Source organism: Cupressus sempervirens, chromosome 2 (assembly GCF_028749045.1).
Source record: "Cupressus sempervirens isolate cs-2001-9-10 chromosome 2, ASM2874904v1, whole genome shotgun sequence".
NCBI lineage: Eukaryota > Viridiplantae > Streptophyta > Pinopsida > Cupressales > Cupressaceae > Cupressus > Cupressus sempervirens.
Window position 1 is genome coordinate 327,833,566 of NC_143119.1, and position 10,679 is coordinate 327,844,244.

Below are 10,679 nucleotides of genomic sequence, written 5' to 3' on the forward strand. Positions count from 1 at the left end.
TTGGGTGACATAGGATTGCCCTTATACCTCTAGATGCTCCTGCATCATACTCCTCAGTAGGAATCACCACCTTTCCACTCAATTTTTCCATTATTATCATTCTTCCATTCATATTTTTCTTCATCTTGCATAGAACTATCAGATTTATCACCTTCTCAATAGGATCTACCTTCGCCTCTTTGGAATCTAATACCTTTACCTCTTTGTCTTTGTTCATACTCCTTCGTCAAGATCTCCTCAACTTTCAAGGCATATTGGTATGCTTCTTCCACACTTTCAAATTTCATAAAACTTATTTCATCTTGAATTCTAGATATCAATCCATTTATGTACCTTGCAATTTTCTTAACATCATTATCCACATGTCTAGATCTGATGTCCAATCTATAGAATTCCTCAATGTAATCCTTTATAGTCATGTCTCTGTGTCTCAATTTTTTCATGTTTCTCAACAAGCTAACTTGGTAATTAGTAGGAAGGAATTTTTTCTTCACTTTGTTTACCATTTTTACCCAAGTTCTAATTTTCTCCTTTTCTCTCCTTTGTCTAGTAGTTTGCAAATGCTCCCACCATAGTGAGGCATGTCCTTTCAATCTTGTAACTGAAACCTTCACCATCCTATTATTAGGAGTATTTTCATACTCAAATAACTTCTCCATTTTAGATATCCAATCCATCACAAAATTGGTGTCCAAATTCCCATCATAAGGAACAACTTCTACTATAGGCTTTGAATTTTCTCTAGATAAAACTCTCAAAAACCTTGCATTATCTTGATCTTCTTCAAGTTTTGGATTAGGGTTTAGTGCTACTTCTTCATCATCACTCACATCATCAAGATGTGCTCCTCTCCTTTGGGTTGTCTCTATAGCATCTAATCTAGTTGAAATTTTTCTTAATGTATCCAATAATCTATTATCAACATTTCCTCTACCTCGAACCATCTCTACAAATCAAGTTCCTATAAGATTGTAACCCTCTACAAGTTGTAGGCAAAATCCTCATATCTACTACCCCATAACCAAATTCACCTAGGGTTCTACACAATCCAATGTCTACAAGGTCAAACCTTGAGCTTTGATACCACTTGACGCAAGGAGGGATGAAAAACTAGGGCCAAAGGCACACCCAGCTATACAAACCACCATGCAAGTGTTAACACAGTGGAAGTGCAACACAAAGAACAAAAACTAAAGGAGGATGAAGAGAAAAACACTTTATTTATTCATAAAGTAATGCATTCATTCACATATATATTCAGAGATCAATTACATGCCTAGTTGTGAGGCCTTATGGGTTATGACCAGATATCAATTTCAATTACTATCTTCAATGATCCAACTTCACATTCTACTTTTTTTAATCTCTCTCTAAGTTCTGTCTCTAAGATTCTTATCAAGGCCTGTTAAATACATTCATAGCCACAAGTTGTCCTATTGCAAAATACAACTAGATAAACTCTCATATTAAATGCAAGGCTAAGCCACAAGTCAGCTCATAACAAATATCTAATATTAAATTAAATACAAAGGTTGACCTCACTAGGAACCTGCCCATAAACAACTCAAAAAATGAATCCTCCATGAAATATTGACACTCAACATCCAAATGATCACTCAACAACCACACAAACTTGGTAACCAAAGATCACTTAGCAACCACAAAAACTTGACAACCAAAGATCGCTTGACAACTAGACAAACTCAACAACCAAAGGATGACTCAGCAACCAAAGATCATTCAACAACCACAAAAACTTAGCAACCAAATAAAACTTGGTAGAAACTATGAACTTTGCCTCAACCAAAAAGCTCAACATCTAGTAAACACTTGGCACCCACTAAGAACTCAACAATGTAAGAGATTATAGCTTGACAGAACTAGGAAAACTGAAAACATGCAAGATAGTAGTGCAACCCAGGATGCTCTTGCATCAGCTTGGGATTGATGTAGGGAGGGACAAAATAAATAGGGCCAAAGTCACACCTAGTTATCCAAACCACTTGCAAGAGTAAACATAGTAGAAAAAAACACAAAATAATAGCAACTAGAGGAGATAGAAGAGAAAAAATGCCTCATAATTTCATCAAGTCATCAAATCAAATATATGCACTACTGTAATACCTTCTTGGTTATGACTAGCATTACAATTGAAATTCAATCCCAAGTGATAAATTTTGCATTCCACTTTTCTTCTTCTCTTTCTATGCTACTATTCCGTCAAACTCCCCCTCAAACTCTACTCAAGCCCCCTTTAAATATATGCATGGCCACAAGTCAGCATATTACAAATACCAAAAAAATAAACCCTTACATTAAATACCAAAATAAGCCACACATCAACTCTTAGAAAATACCTATCACAAAATTAAATGTAAAGGTAGGCTCCAACTAGAAACTATAGACAAACAACTCAATAAACAAAGGACCAAATGAAAATGTTGTAACTTGGCAAACTCAACAACCAAAAGAACTCAACAACTAGAGGAACTTGGTAACCAAAGGAGCTTAGAAACCAAAGGAACTCAGCAACCAAAAGAACTTTGCAGCAATTTTGAACTTGGAAAACAGAGAAAAATTGGAAATGCAAGGCATTGAAACTCAGAAACAACTAAGAAACTCAAAATAATATAGAACTCGGCAATGCAAGGCACTGCAACTTGACATCAACTAGGACACTTGGTAAACATGCAAGATAGAAATGCAACCCAAGATGCTCCTACATCAGACAACTAGGGTTGAAAGAAATGATTCTCTTGAATCATTAAGATGTCACAACCTAAGTTGGATCCAACTAAGATTGGGAAATCAATGTAGCATCTTCAACTAGTCTAGTCTTCCACTTTACCAAATACTCATAGTAATCTTTTTCTCTTGCGCTCTTACCAACTCTTTGATCTAGTATTTGCTCAACCTCTTCAATTGGCTTCTTAGGATAATTATCTAATACAACAACTCCATCATTTGAATCATTATATTCATACAAATCTACAACATTTAATATAGGAGATATATCCACATCATCATGTAACTCAACTTCATAAGCATTACCACTATCAAAATTTCTCAAGATCTTACATGGTCCAATCTTCTTCATCTTCAACTTATTGTATGTTCCAATAGGAAATATACATTTCTTCAAATGAACCATTACCTCATCACCAACTTAGAAAACATAATGTATTCTAGACTTATAAGCACTCTCCTTATACTTCAGATTACTTTGTTCCAATCTCAATTTTACTTCCTCATGTAAAGTATTCATAAAATCAAAAAAATCTTCTCCTGCAACACTTCTCTTCTCTTTACTAACAATATCCCTTAAATATGATATCCCTTTAGGATACATTTTAGTAACATTCACAAAAGATGTTTTCCTTGTACTCCTATTCAATAAACTATTATATGCATACTCAGCTTGTGCTAATACTAGCTTCCAATTACTTGTCTTATCTCCAACTAAACATTTCAAAAAATTACCCAAGCTTCTATTCACAACCTATGTCTATCCATCTATCTATGGACAAAATGTAGAACTAAACTTCAACTCAATACCCATCTTCTTCCATAAATTCTTCTGAAGTAGCCAGCAAACTTACTATCTCTGTTAGAAATAATACTTTTTCGTAATCCATGGAATCTAACAATCTCCTTAAAGAAAACATAAGAAACATTCTCAACATCTGATGTCTTCCTACAAGGTATGAAATGAGCCATTTTAGAAGAACTATCCACAATAACAAATATAGAACCATACCCCTTCACTGTCTTAGGCAATCCAAGAACAAATTCCATACTAATGTCACTCCAAGGTTTCTCTAGAACAAAAATAGGTGTATAAAATATAGTATTCTAACTTAATCCTTTTGAAACTTCACAAACTCCACAACTCTTTACAAACTTTTGAACATCCTTGTGCATTTGTGGCTACTAATACTTATCCTTCAACAAACTCAGTGTCTTATCAATTCCAAAATGTCTAGCCAATCCACCACTATGCTTTTCCTTAATCAAATTCAACCTCATAGAACTCTTACTAATACACAAAAAATACCTTTAAGAAAAATTACTTCTTGAATTAAATATTCATCAAACTTACTTGGTTGTTATGTCAAACTAGGTGCTCTGCAATCTCTCCACATCTCAGAAAAATCAGTATCAATATCACACAACTCCTTCATCTTAGCAAAAAAAAGAACTTCAACCTTCATCTTAGTCAATAAATAAAATCTTCTACTCAATGAATTAGCAACTCAGTTAGTGACTCCACTCTAATGCCTAATCACAAATGTGAAACTTTGCAAGTGCTCAACCCACTTCATATGTCTTTGATTCAACTTACGTTGACTTCCCAAGTACTATACAGCTTTATGATCAATATACAACACAAACCCCTTAGGAATCAAGTAATTTCTCCACTTTTTCATTGCTTTAACAATAGAATATAATTCTTGATCATACATAGAATACTTCCTTTTAGTGTCATTCAACTTCTCACTAAAGAAAGCAACAGGTTTACCTTCTTGACTCAATACATCTCCTATTGCACTACCACTTTCATCACATTCAACTTGAAATACCTTATTGAAATTAGGAAAAGCTAATATAGGTAACTTATCAACTATTAGTTTCAAAGTCTCAAAACTATTATCAGCTACATGTGTCCACTTGATTTCTTTTTTTATCCCTTGTCATTGTCTTAGTCATATCATTACAAATAGAACTAAAATTCCTTATAAACTTCCTATAAAAAATAGATAAACCATGAAATGATCTTACCTCACCCACATTCTCAAGTTTAGGCCATTCTAAAATGTCTTTAACTTTATTAGGGTCCATCTTCAAACCATCAACTAAAATCACAAATCCAAAATACACAATCTCCTCTTGCATAAAAGAAAACTTCTTCAGATTAATCATCAAATTTTCCTCCTTCAATCTCTTTAATACTTTTCTAACATTCTCAAGATATTCTTAGACTTATTGAATATTAGAATATCATCCAAATAAACAATCACAAGCTTATCCAAGAATCTTTTGAGAACTTCATTCTTCAACCTCATGAAATTATTAGGTGCACTAGTGTGAAGCCTCACTCAAACTATCATAGTATAGATGATATATTTGCATTATGATACTTCTAATTCTATGTCTTGATACACTTTTGAGACTATGGGGTTATGTCATTTTAATATTTTCATTTTGATGATCTTCACTTATGTCTACATATTAGGACCTAATTGATATGTTTAATAACTTCAATTCATGTTCTAAACTATTTCAATTGCTTTAATAGAAACTAGATTGTAGAAATACGTGAAATTTCAAATTGTAAATGTTCAAGTGAAAGTTAGTGCCAAAGGATAGATTTGGATATGAAAATGAACCCAATTCACATGCCTTGTAACTTAATAGTCATAAATTCAATATTTTACACTATGATTAGAAATAGTTTACGAGGTTGTTTAGAATGTTAATCTGATCAGGTTATATAAGAATCAATGTTGATATGCAGAGATTGGTATTTTAATGTTTTGAATGTTTTATAAGAAAATGTTTAGAAAACGGAAAGTTAAATTGGAAATGATGAAATATGAAAGCCTAATGTTGAATGTGTAAGTGATTTGTTGCACTTATTTATATATTACTTATATGATTTTCTTGGACTACTGATGATCAAATTTAGTGTGCAGGAATTTGACCATGTGATTTAATAAGGGACCAGGGCTCAAACCTATGTGAAACATGACATGGCTGAGGTTAGATTTGTGGAAGGATTTAAACCTCTTTGTAATGTGTTTTATTTTATAACGTGAATGGTATGTGGGTGATAGTTGAATGCATGTATTATTGGGGACAAGTTCTTTTTTTTAATGTAATATGTTGTGTTTTTGTCACTTGACACTTATTGGTCCACATGGAAATTACTTGGAATTTAGGGTTTGGGAAAATAACCTAACCTAAGCATAACCCCAACATAGTATCCATGTTAATCTCACATTGAAAAGTGTTAGGATGAGTCCCTATCCATTAAAGTTTGAATTCTAACTTTCCATTAACTTTTGGGGATCAAAAAGTGGTCCTAGGGGGTTACCATGGTGAAAAATAAGTGTACATGATAATAGTATGGCTTGGGGGTCTAAATCTAACCCTTAGTAGGCCTATATGACCTTGGGAACTCTCCAAACAAGTCACTTTCAAAGAAATTCAAAATTGGAGTGTTAGGTGACTTCTTCCACTCTATTAGTTGGTCAAGGCTAAATTTTTAGAAGGAGACAAGGGTGTAAGAAAAGTTAGCTTATGTTCTGACCATTTTTAGATAGTGGGGGTGTTGGGGATCCTTTTTAGAGGATTCCATATGAAATTAGTGGGTTCGCTACCCACTCTCTAACTTTAGGGACTCTTAGGGTTTGGAAGCTTGGAGGGAGCTCTTCTAAAACCTTTCATGTCCATCTTACAAAAGGATTCAAGGTTGGCGTTCTTGCCATGTTGATAGTTTTCTTCCATTTTGAAGTTGAATCTTGGTATTGCATTTATGAGAATGTAGGTAGGGAGAATGCCATTGTAAGGGAAATATGTGGTTTCAACTTGTATCATGTTGTGTTATGTTGTGATGAGCATTAAGTGTGGATTTGCATTGTTTTCTTGCTTTTGATGTTCCATGATTTTGTGCCTATGTGTTGTTGTGGGTGTGAGGGCTTCACTCACCCTTTGGGAAGGGAAGACAAGTCAAAGGTGAAGGGGTTAGTTGGGCTTGAAATGTATTGAGAACCTTGGAGTGTGGGCTCCATTGTATTCCATAATCATTCATAACTTGTTGGGGGTGATAAGGGAAGTATGATATATAAAGGAAGTTTTGGTGGAGTATGGGCTCCAAGAGAGTTACAGCTGATGGTAGTGTGTGTGGAGGATGTTGTAAATGCCCCAAAAGGGTATGAAATTTTTTATATGGTGGAAGCCCCAAAAGGGCATGAAATTTATTTTGTTCGAGGTATTGTTTGATATGGAAAATCTCCATTTTAGAAGCACACCTTCTCCCTATGTTTATCATTCCATTGGTGAACCATTGTGATTTATCCATGGGATGGGATTGTTCAAGCTTTGAGATGTAATGTATATGTTCTTGCAAGTGTGTACGTGAATCCTGGTTGAGCCTTGTTTCCCCTAGCATAGAGGTGGTCTCTTTTGAGGCCTATAGTTGGTTGGAGAGCACCCATGGTCCTTGTTGTTTTGTTGTGATGCATTTGCAGATTTGAGTTCTAGGGAGTAATGGAAAAGGGCTCAGAAGGATCATCTTGTAGATTGTTTCTTGGAAGAGAAACCTTGTCATTTGTGTATTGCTCTTGAAATGGAGAATGCTCCATCTTGTTCATGTTTTTTTGATACATGATTGCATGGTAGTAGTGAAGGAGTTTTGAAGGCATGATATGTAATTTTCCCTTCAGTTTTCATTGGTATGCACTTGTATATGGTGAGCTTGTAAGTGAAGTCTTAATTTGGATAATATTGGAAGTGTTCCATGGAATTGTTTTAGGAAACTATTCAATAGTAGTTAATGTCCATCAAAATCAATGTGAATATGTTTTAAAATATGCCCAGTTGATATATGGAATGTGATGACTATATTGTGCTCATATCATGGTTGACAATGTAGATGATTTCAATAGAGTAACTAGTTCAATATTGAAAAGTTTCACTATGGGAAGATAAGACTAAATATGTAGATCCTTATTGATATGGATGGTTCAAATTTTAAAACTTAGGTGATTAAAAGGGAAGGATCATATATCATGCTTTAAGTAAGATGAAGGAAGTATTATATTTGATAGTTATTGTAAATACATGGATAGATACTTAGATGTGATAGATACTTTAGTATTAATTAAACTTGCAACACAAATTGGTAGGGAAGTTGAGTCAATCGTTGACACTTCTTGTTTGTGACCTACTAAAAGAATTATGAAGAATAAACTCTTGACCTACAAGTTTACCTTCCTGTAACTGCACTTTTCATTCTTTGGAAAATGTATGAGAATGTTAAAATAAGTCCTTCCTAATACAATCTAATAAAATAATCAATGGGAATATCCTTGGAACCCCCTTGAATTCAACATAAATGAAATAAATTAAAATAACAAGAAAATCCTAAAACACTAGAAAAGACTACATAGGCAATATGTATTGAATTAGTGAAGCAAAAATAACTTTAGTGTGAAAGGGACAGAGGTCCCTACACACACACCCATCCTAGGAATCCTCACCTACTTTCATATACACTTGTGGAATGTGAATTAAGTACTTTGCAAGAATTTTTTTCTAACATAAGTCAGACCCTCACCTTCCTCTTTTATAGGAAACCACCTTATTCATGATGCAAAAAGATAAAAGACTCCAAACTTGGTTGGAGGATAGTGGTCCCCACCCCACAAACCACCTTCATGATTTGGAGAAGCTAAGCATGGGTTACAATATTGACAATGATTGTTGTTTTGGCACCTTAGATAAATGGGCCTCCATTTCCTTTGAACTTTTAAAGACTTTCTTCAATTACTAAGCAGACATAGACCTCTCCATTACCTGGACACCTCCACCTTGGGAGGAGAGAACATGCTAACATAGGGAATGTAGATGTTTAGGGGAATGGGAAAAGGAATATAGGATGGGGTTAGGAAGATGTGTAGGTATATTATACCATGGAGTTTGGCACCTAGTTAAGGCTAAGACATTTTTTTTAAGAGGTAGTTAGTAGTTAGAGTATGGGATGGATTAATAGTTAGTAATAAGATTTCTAGTAAACTATTAATTATGGGTTAGATTAGCAAGTGGAAAGTAGTAAAATTTAGGAGGCATAATGTAAGCTTAGGATTGATTTTGAAGGAGTAAATTTTTTTTTTTTTAAATGAATATAATAATTCAATATTAATGAGCCATAAATATATTTTGATGTAGTTATTTGTTGCTTGCCAATATGTATGTAAATTTTGTATTATTAATATGTAGAGTAATTACATCAACTTAGTATAGCTTATGAAGCTACCTAATCAAATACATGCAACTTAAATCTTAGGTAACTTAATATAGATATTGTGTAGGCATATTAGATAGTTAGTTAGTATTAAATGGGTAGAGCTTAATCATCATGTATAGATTTAGTGCTAGTATATAGTTGTAATTTGTAGGAGTTAACTAGATAGTGGCAAATATTAGTTAAGTGGGTATGTATTAAAATTAAGTTAGATGATAATGATGCAAACTTCATAATTAAGAAAAAGGGGTTATTAATAGAAATTTAGTAGCAAGACTAGTAGGTGGGGAAATATATTAATTAGTAAATTAGAAAGAACTAAAGAATTTTATTATAGTGAAGCTACCTTTAGGAAATATATTAGAAATTACTATAGTGAATTTAGAAGGTAGTTATGGGTTATGTTAGACACATAAGAATTTTTTGAGTTAGTGATTATAATATAAATGAAAGTTTAGTATTATTAATGTACATATAGGTTTATTAATTTTTTTCAAGCATTTAATAAGGCAAAATAGATTTTATATGTAGTGGTGATGTGCATATGTATTAAAACTTGTTATGAATATTGAAGGAGAAGAATGGTCATTAAGAGTATTTACGATATGATTAATTTTTATGTGGAATTTGTCTAGGTTAAAGTGACCTTTAGACATAATATTTAGTGGTCATTGGTGTAGGAATTAAATGATACTTTTTATGTCACCTAAAATATAGACCCAATAAATCATTGTCGATGTTTCATATCATACCTATATCTTGTGAAATGTAACATACTATATGTCACTCTTAAATAATAATAGAACATCAATTGTAGGAAATAAAATTAGGAGTAATAATGCAATGAAATTTTATTGAGGACCAAGTAGTGAATTGTCTAGACTGCTAGTGGGGAATAACTTGTGATTCAAGTATCGGATTGCAATAAGGCTTAATATGTGAAGTAGCTAGCCAATGTTCAATAATAAAATCATCAACCTAATCAAAGTGCAGAATGCACATACATTTGCATCTTCAATAAGTGTATCCTATAAAGTAATCTTTACCATAGTAGTAGAGTTTGAGTTTATATCCATTTTTATGCCATGGCATGACAACTAGTAAACCTTAAGGTATAGAAATATCAATAGCATAGAGAATTGATTCCCTTCTCAATGCAGAAAAAAAATTGTATTTGTGTTTTTGCTTATATATTTTGGGCATCAAAATTAGTCAAACCAAAAGGCATTACCAACCATTCATACAAACCATCTTTTATCTTGAAAGCAATCTTTCACTCATCACCTTCTCTAATTTTGATCTAATGATAACCACTCTTCAAATCAATCTTGGTAAAATACTTTGGTCCACTCAAAAAATCAATTATTCCATTCATCCTTGGCAAAGGAAACCTATATTTCACTATGATCTTTTTAATAGCTCTGGAATCAATACACATTCTCCATTCTCCATTCTCCATTCTTCTTAGGTTCTAATATAGCAAGTACAACACATGGACTCAAACTTTCTCTAATCAAACCTTTCTACAACAACACATGCTCTTGTTTGTTAAGTTTATTTTCAGTAGGTGTCAATCTATATGGTACCTTATTTAGAAAACTAGTTCCAATAATTAGATCCATGCAATGACTTATACTTCTCATTGGATGTAAAC